Source organism: Haliotis rubra, unplaced genomic scaffold, assembly GCF_003918875.1.
Source record: "Haliotis rubra isolate DU_JTF1 unplaced genomic scaffold, ASM391887v1 Scf104, whole genome shotgun sequence".
In the NCBI taxonomy this organism is placed as follows: Eukaryota; Metazoa; Mollusca; class Gastropoda; order Lepetellida; family Haliotidae; genus Haliotis; species Haliotis rubra.
Genome location: NW_025764937.1, coordinates 380,321 through 390,665, shown reverse-complemented (window position 1 = coordinate 390,665; position 10,345 = coordinate 380,321).

The window sequence follows — 10,345 nt, the reverse complement described above, 5'->3', positions numbered from 1 at the left end:
ACACATGACCCGACGATACATATACAATGCCGTCCGGTAGTTCCGCGCACCTAAGCACATCGATCGCAACACGACAACTAACGTCTCTTATTTTTTGTGGTTTACGTGACTAAACATTCTGGTATGCATCATATTTACCTAGAAATATACGTTTTATTGACGACTAAAAGATTCTAACGTTGCATTATGCCATACGGTTGACCTTACCGGCGTTCTGACCACATCGCTTGCTGTCCGGTAATTCTGCGCAGCAACTTATGCGCATAACATCCAGCTGGAGATCCGAAGTATGGAAGCGTATTAGGGCCAGATTATTTTCAAAAATCACTTCATCAATGTAAGGAAGAGTGTTTCATATTAAATCCAATTATGAATAATAAAGAAAAAGGTTTAAAAGTCTGAAGAAAACGAATTTTCATAAAACTGTCCATTTATCTGTCAATTACTGTTATTTACTTACCTTTAGTGATTAAAAGCCAGTCCCTTGTAGAAATGTCCCGATTTCAAGCGTAAATGTGGTAGCAGACGATGTTTACCTCGATACGGAAGTACGCCATTGCAGTTGCGCAGAATTACCGGACGCGCGGATTTACCGGACTCGCTTGTAGTTAGTTTTAACTCTGTTCTGTGCTGTAGTACTTCACTCATGCTATTCAACAGCGTGAGAATCCTTACCGTGACGTCAACTAGTAATATAACAAAGAACTTGTCAATCATAAGTATCATATCGTACCTTGCCTTTATTGGTATGAACCGTACATTTGCATTGGGTAAGGTGACATGGGGTTTAACGTTCACTGGTTTGTTTGTTAGTTGGTTGGTTTGTTGTTTAACGCCGCACTCAGCAATATTCCAGCTGTATGGCGGCGGTCTGTAAATAATCAAGTCTGGACCAGAGAATCTAGTGATCAACATCATGAGCATCAATCTACGCAGTTGGGATACGATGACATGTGTCAACCAAGTCAGCGGGCCTGACCACCCGATTCCGTTGTTGCTGAAAAATAATTCTTACCTGGATCTTCACGGGTCCGTTCACTGGTACGCGTATATCATCTCTGACTGATATTAATTTTAATAGCAATCTGCATGCGTACATGCGAGTGACTGCTTATGTCAGTCCAGACGTGTGCACGCGTATTAATGCTTGGTCAATGAGATAAACTGGGACAAATTATAGATTCCGACCTGACCAGCCGTTGTTAATGCTTAGCGCCAGGCAGGGAAACAAAAACTACCATATCTGTACACTCGTGTTGTTCAATACGGCCGGACCCCAACAACCTACCTCCGCTCTCCGGGCCGACGCCAGATCCACTTCCACAGTGACGATCTAAATTTAGTCAATAGTTAGATTACTTGGAATTAGTATTTAAATAAATTCATTAGGAAGATCAAGTCGTTTAGCCTCGGAATCAATCTTTTAATAAATGTCGATGAAGAAAGATCAATCTGACTGTTGTTTCAGGAGTCTGTAAGGGAGAGAGGTTGTTTTTTGTTTATGTTTACCACATGAGGGCACGACTTGTCATGGCGGCTGGGAAGACTGAAATAAGAATATGTTATTTTAATTCACATCGAAAAATTCAGTGAGGGCAGAAGATGGGAACAGGAAAATTACCTAATTATACTGATGCTCTGTGGAGTGGCAGGTGTGAAATGTACAATGCAGCAGAAGCAATTGCAAAATAACACAAACTGTGTCTTTTTTATCTGCACAGGCTGTCTAGTAGGGCTGACAAGGCCAGTAAATCACAGATATGGACTGAGTCTGTTTTTTTGTCTACCTGTGAATATCCAGGTTAGAATTGATCTTTAGTAACCCATGCTTTCTAACAGGATCGGGTGGTCAGGCTCGCTGACTTGGTTAATTCATGTTATTGTACCCCAATTGTGTAGATCGACCCTCATGCTGTTGATCACTGGATTGTCTGGTCCAAATGCGATTATTTACAGATCACTGCAATATAGCTGGAATACTGCCGAGTGCTGCATTAAATAACAACACACCAACCAACCAACCAACCAACCGACCGACCAACCATTTCTTTGTCTCTGTGCAGTGAGCGACATCTTCAAGCTGATGTAAAAATACCAAGAAACTGTTGGTGTATACTTCCACTATATTTGTGCGTCAATATGGAAGATACAGCGTTCAGACTGTATAGTGACAACAAGAAGACGGGTCTCACCAACACATAGTATTGGTGTGGGACTATTATTCCAGCAACAATAACGCACTGACTGACAGGTGGAAGGAGGGACATGCTGATTGCAGTATCCACCGTTCTGTGGGGATACAAATCTTAAAAGAAATAAAAATACATGGTCTTTACACTTTTATTGTTAAAAAAACAACCTTGCTTAACATTGACTACATATTTGTAAATAAAACAAATTTGATAAGTGATTGAGATTTGATTTGAGATTGCACACTGCAGCTTAACTGCGGAAAACCACAACTGTTCATTGTTTTCATGTACACTGTAATACACTGTATATCGATTTAATGATAGTTTGATATAAGAGCATATTTAAAATGACATAAATCACATACCGAGAGACAATGCAAATCAGTGATAGATCCATGATAACATATTCATATAAAGTACATGTATTGTAAGGGTTCGATTTCATTGATACTGCGTTCAACACATATAGCAGAGAGTGTTCATGAAATTCATCAGTATTGTCATGATAAATGTTATAAATCCATATCTAAATCTGCAGTCCTAATATTTGTACCACCATTAAATTCCTATTCTTATCTGAAAGATAGGATGTTCACTATGACATTAAAGAATACCTCTTCAAAAAGTGATTCTGTGCCAAGTGTCTTAGTTTTGAGGTATCAAGTGTAAACGTATTTAGTATTTTCACGCCAAAACAATGCACTGATGAATATCAATAGCTTATATATCCATCAACAAGGAAAAGTTCTCTGTGCCAAATTCAGAAAAACAGATTCCAAATCTACTGTGAAAGGAACCAGTGTGCGAAATAGCCACTACCCTGCGAGCCCGTGTATAGCAAAAGTCCAGTTGGGCCAGTAAATCTTCACAGTCACTGGCCCAAATGGCTAGTGAATTTTCATGAGGTCATTTTGTAAATATCTCACTCTCTCCGACTTGTTACGTTATCATACACTTTTAAATCATGCAAGATTATGGCCTGATAAACATGTTCATCATATTAACAGCTTAATGATGGCATAGCTTGTACGACTGGCTAGCAAAATTTGGAAACTTTTTCACACACTGCTTACAGCTGATATATTTTTTTGTTTTTACAGCAAGTAATCAACTTGGTACATTGAAGAACATAAACATTGACCCAACAAAAACAACAACATCAGTTCCTGTAATTCTTGGTTATCAGAGGCAGAGAGATATACTTTCATCAGTGTGGATGTCAAGTGATAATCTGTACATGTACTTCCATAACACAAACAATGCCATAAAGCTGCTAAAGTAATTCTCATGAAAGAATATCACTATATGTGTTGAATGCAATCGATGAGACAGACAAAAACATAGCTACACCTGCTGACAACAGGAATTTAACTGCTGACAATTGCAATAAAACTCCTGACAACAGGAATATAACTGCTGACAATTGTAATAAAACTCCTGACAACAGGAAAATAACTGCTGACAATTGCAATAAAACTCCTGACAACAGGAATATAACTGCTGACAATTGTAATAAAACTCCTGACAACAGGAATATAACTGCTGACAATTGTAATAAAACTCCTGACAACAGGAATATAACTGCTGACAATTGTAATAAAACTCCTGACAACAGGAATATAACTGCTGGCAATTGTAATAAAACTCCTGACAACAGGAAAATAACTGCTGGCAATTGTAATAAAACTCCTGACAACAGGAATATAACTGCTGACAACTGTAATAAAACTCCTGACAACAAGAATATAACTGCTGACACTTGTAATATATACTTTTGACAACAAGTATAAAAGTGCTGACAGTTGAAATAAAACTAAGTCACATGTCACAAATATGTAAAGGAAGAGCCCCTTTCACGAATGAGAATCCACATGGGGTATATTCTTCGGGGTTAAACAACTAAAAACCACTACTGTACACCTAAGATGAGTCAGTTCTTCATCATAAAAGATCAAAGTAAAATGTCACAAAAACAGCTCACTGAAAACTAATATTTTCCTGTTTATTGTAATTGTAAAAAAAGCTTTGCAAATGTTAAATATAACTAGATCTAACTTTGAAATCACCCATGTCTAAACCCTCAGCTTTAGATTTATAATAACATGATATAGTATGATTTTGTGTCCCACCTTGTAGAATAAACACATCAATCGGTTGTGTTCATTCAAATGTCCTATAGATAATTTTCAAATTTGGTACATAAATAAAACAATTTCTTATTGTTGATAATACATGATTATGTCATATATCTAACTGTCTACAGCAAAATCCCTGCAATCTTCTCAGTCATGGTCGACATTCCTTCCTACCCTTGACAAACATCAATACAAATAGAACTCTATCTGCATGTTGGCGCCATGACGTTAGTTCCCATCCAACTGACAGTCAAGAGCATGACAGTTCAGGTCATCAACTAAACTGATACCTAATGAGGCTTTTCGCCACTTTTAGCAATGTTCCAGCAACATCACGGCGGGGGACACCAGAAATGGGCTTCACACATTGTACCCATGTGGGGAATCGAACCCGGGTCTTCAGCATGACAAGTGAAAGCTTTAACCACTAGGCTACCCGACCACCCAACTGATACCTAACATCACTGGATAACCCAAGATAACCTGCATGTACCAATATCTGCTAACTTAACGGGTTTTTCCCAAAATATATAATTTTGATATAAAAAAACCCTTCATTAAGACTGAAAGGAGCCCAAGTGGATTCAGAACCTGAGGAAATCTAGATTTCCTTTACATAGTGCTTTGTGTTGCAGGAAGTGTTGGCGGAGGGGACAATATGGTAGTTCAGGGACTGGGAGACATGCAACAGTATCTGCATTTGTTGATAATTACATAACATATTTGTTTCCTACTGTAAGTACCCCAAGCATCTGTTTCTGTTTGTTGTTTAACATCACACCCAGGAATATTTAAGGATATCACGACGGTTTGTTAATAACTGAATCTGGACAAGATAATCCAGGGATTGACATCAAGAGCATCGAGGCTACTGGGATATACATAAGATTCATCACCCAGGTCACTGACCAAATGAATGGCCTCAAAGATGGGCATGGTTGTTGAAGACCAATTCTAACCCAGATCTTCGCCGGCTAACAATGAGTGCACTACAAGACACACATATATACGCAATACCAGGATAAGATACATCGGCATAGGCGCCATCCCCATACTTGCCTGACGTTGCTGGAGACCGATTCTAATCTACATGGGGTACCAATGAGTGCACTACAAGACACACATATACGCAATACCAGGATAAGATACATCGGCATAGGCGCCATCCCCATACTTGCCTGACGTTGCTGGAGACCGATTCTAATCTACATGGGGTACCAATGAGTGCACTACAAGACACACATATACGCAATACCAGGATAAGATACATCGGCATAGGCGCCATCCCCATACTTGCCTGACGTTGCTGGAGACCGATTCTAATCTACATGGGGTACCAATGAGTGCACTACAAGACACACAGAAGCCATCCCCATCAATACCAGGATAAGATACATCGGCATAGGCATCGGCCATCCCCATACTTGCCTGGCGTTGCTGGAGACCATTCTAATCTACATGGGGTACCAATGAGTGCACTACAAGACACACATATACGCAATACCAGGATAAGATACATCGGCATAGGCGCCATCCCCATACTTGCCTGACGTTGCTGGAGACCGATTCTAATCTACATGGGGTACCAATGAGTGCACTACAAGACACACATATACGTAATACCAGGATAAGATACATCGGCATAGGCGCCATCCCCATACTTGCCTGACGTTGCTGGAGACCGATTCTAATCTACATGGGGTACCAATGAGTGCACTACAAGACACACATATACGCAATACTAGGATAAGATACAACGGCATAGGCAGCCATTCCTATACTTGCCTGACGTTGCTGGAGACCGATTCTAATCTACATAGGGTACCAATGAATGTACTACAAGACACACATATACAAGAAGAGATCATCATTAGTGTGGATTTCTGGGATTACATACAATCTATTCTCATACATCAATCTGACTTTTTCACCAAGGTGAGTTTTCTTTCAGATATTCATATTTTTAACCTCCAATGTAAAACCATTTGATGACTGGCAGGACATAAACACAGTCAGTTTAAACTATATCACACTGAACAAAGTATACTTCAACACAACATGTGTTGTTATAGTCTGGAATAATATTTGCAGGAAGAGGAACACAAAATGAGACAGAACACATCTCCCTGGATAAGATTTTGATTTCAAAGTTCACACAAAATCAGATCCGGTAGGATTATCATGAATCTTGTTTGAGTGGCATTTTAGAAGTTGAGACGTACAATATATCACAAGTTTTATGGATAACAACTTCTTTATTTTAAGTTGATGCCGTTTTGATACAGATTCTTGTACCGTTGTCCAAGCAAGACAACGGTACAAGAATCTGTATCAAACGTCACACTCCTCTGAAAAAATAAAGAAGTTGTTATCCATAAAACTTGTTATATATTGTATTATCATGAATCATCGCCAAAGTTATGCCAACAATGTAAGCCATGAGGGTAAGCCTACAATAGATCATATCCATTTTGTTTGAAGAGATCAATACAACTGTCTAGTGTTCTAATATACATTCTAGGTCTCAAATTTGTTTCTACATGTTTAAGATAAAATGTTCCAGATTTTCTTGTAAAACACAAAACAAACAAAAATATAGTCAAACGATTCTCCTACAATCCTTGATGGGGACAAAAGTGAATTGATAATTGTGATTCAAGATGAAGCATTGGCTTTCAATACTTTCCTGTCTTAAAGTGATGCCTAGGCAAAGAGGCTACTGTGTATTCTAATCATGGCAGTGTACTTACATAACGTAGATCTTTGGTTTTGGGAAAAAATCCTTTGATGTGTTATGATGGGTTAGTGAGTGAGTGAGTATGGTTTTACACAATATTCCAGCAATATCATGGCGAGGGACACCAGAAATGGGCTTCACACATTGTATAGTGGATGCTTTAACCACTAGGCTACCCCACCGCCCTCTATGATGGGTTAGTGAGTGAGTGAGTGAGTGAGTATGGTTTTACGCCACTTTTAGCAATATTCCAGCAATATCATGGCGAGGGACACCAGAAATGGGCTTCACACATTGTATAGTGGATGCTTTAACCACTAGGCTACCCCACCGCCCTCTATGATGGGTTAGTGAGTGAGTGAGTGAGTGAGTATGGTTTTACGCCACTTTTAGCAATATTCCAGCAATATCATGGCGAGGGACACCAGAAATGGGCTTCACACATTGTATAGTGGATGCTTTAACCACTAGGCTACCCCACCGCCCTCTATGATGGGTTAGTGAGTGAGTGAGTGAGTGAGTGAGTGAGTGAGTGAGTGAGTGAGTGAGTGAGTGAGTGAGTGAGTGAGTGAGTATGGTTTTACACCACTTTTAGCAATATTCCAGCAATATCATGACGAGGGACACCAGAAATGGGCTTCACACATTGTATAGTGGATGCTTTAACCACTAGGCTACCCCATCGCCCACTGTGATGGGCTAGAAATGCACACACTGCATATATATATTTGGGAAATCAAACCCAGATTTTAGCATGATCATACCTGTCTGGGTATCCTCACATTGAACGCTTGCAATATTGCTGAAGATGAGAATCAAATTCCTAATTCAGCACAATCACTGACCAATGTTGAATCATTCCATCAGGGAAGACACACGTTCACACAAAATAAGCAGCTTTCAAAAACAGTTTTGACAGACACAACAAAAAATACAGGTATATAAATAGATATCTAATGCAGTCTGATTAAAACCAAACTTTCTGGTCATACACATGTAATAACGATCAAAGCATAAAATGCATTCAAAACACACAATGCATTTGACAATGAACTTGGGCCATTTTCATACTTCCTTTGTTACAGATCAAACAATCACAGCAAAAGTTTGTGATCAAAAAATGGGGACAACTTTCATTTTTGTTTCCCCCTCTCTGTGTAAATGAGTTTTCAATATCATGATAAAGTACCAAACTGACAGACTGACTGACTGACTGACTGACTGAGTTTGGTTTTACGCCGCTTTTAGCAATATTCCAGCAACATCACAGCGGGGGACACCAGAAATGGGCTTCACACATTGTGCCCATGTGGGGATTCGAACCCTGGTCTTCGGCGTGAAGAGACAACGCTTTAACCATTAGGCTACCCCACCGCCCAGTACCAAACTGAATGTTTAAACATCTGAAATATCATGTACAGGTAATCATTCTCATTGTATGGTTTCAGGTTTCAGGCCTCTATGAACTTATAACAAAGTAGGACAGGGTATGATTTCACATTTTTTGGCTACATCTATCTGGGCCCCATTCCTCAAAGTGATCGTAGTGCTACGACTTTCGTAACTCGCATACTTTAACATAGACTTACGACTGTTGTAGAGCTAGGCCTGCTTTGAGGTACAGGGGCCTAGGTGCAACCAAGTGAATTGATTTCATTGCACCATCAAAATATTGCTTGCACCATGTTATAAACAATCCTATCGCTGTCACTGGTAACAGATGACTGTCTATGAGCACAGCGAGAGGAATATTTATAACCGGCTTCAAAAGCTCAGGAAAAGCTTGCATTAATCGATGTCAGGAAGGATGTTTTGACAGATTGGTGCTTTTAATTGACATTTTCATGTTGAAATTAATTTTCTTTTCCACATGGCAAAATCAACTTGTCCACCATTACAGGTGATGTATTACACAGTGATCTCTGGCCTTCCATGAAATGTCACAAGATTGTGTACAGTGTGGGTTTATATAACTGATTAATGAGCGTCAAAACAGACTTGTTTACATTTATAGTTTCTGATAATTGTTTCATGTGATACGCAAGACAGAAAACTTTTTAACACAGGAAATTTGTACCAGTAAATCTGCTGCCGTGCACATGGGTGTAAAATGTTACCTGCCCTGGGTGCAGCCTGAAAATACAAGTTACCTGCACTAGTAATAATTTACCTGCCCTTGTGCAACCTGGATGTAACAAAACCAATCCATGTGACACACAGCCTGAGAACACTGTACATATTCAACAGTGAAAAGTACAACATTTCTGACAACACAACAGATCCACACGTCAAGAGTATTTAAACACAAACAACCTATTCTCACTTGATTGCAATCTGTCAATAAACATTCAGGCAAACATGGAATAATAAAAAAATATGTAGCCAACAGTAGCTAGCTGAACAATCACATTATGAACAAACATTTATGTTCCTTTGGTTAAATAATTGACAACACAGTGGCCACAGTGAAACCGTACAAAACTAACAGAGCTGGCAGGGCTCGATTTAACTGACGATGTAATTGACTTGATTTAAATTATTTAATTGACATGATTTAATTGACTTGATTTAATTGACTTGATTTAATTGACTTGATTTAATTGTCATGATTTAACTGACATGATTTAATTGACTTGAATTAATTGACTTGATTTAACTGACTTAATTATACCTGCACCAGGTGCCTGTTGAAACGAAAAAACTAGTTGCACAAGACAAAACCAGGTTGTACCTTGGTCCTATACATTTATCAAAGTTGAAACACAGATGAAAAACCTCTAATTGTATACACATTACTGTGTGATGCGTAATGAATTACCATGCTCAGTAATGTGTGATGTTGTATGGTAAATATAGCTTAGAGTTATTAAGTGTGCTCAACGATCGTTCTTGTGGAGACAGCTAAGAGTAATTCAGCCACAAATCTATTTTTTACATGAACTTGTAGATAGATATAAATGTTAGGTCGCAGTTTTCAATTACTTTTATGGTTGTAATGATGCACATTTTAGATGCATTCATCATCGAAACTTCAGGCCTGAAACAAACTATCACCTCAATGGCTATCAGATATCCTGTTATCCAAAAAACAAATTTCAGTATGGAAAATGTATGAACAAGGTATGAAAATTCTGCTTGATCAGATTTTTTTAAAACTTAAGCTTGAATAGCAGAAACACTGCACATTTTAAACATTGGCTACTAACACAGTTAGTAAACCTACGAATGTTTTCCATGAGATTATACATGTCGATTCTAACAGTACATTTATCAATGTTTCT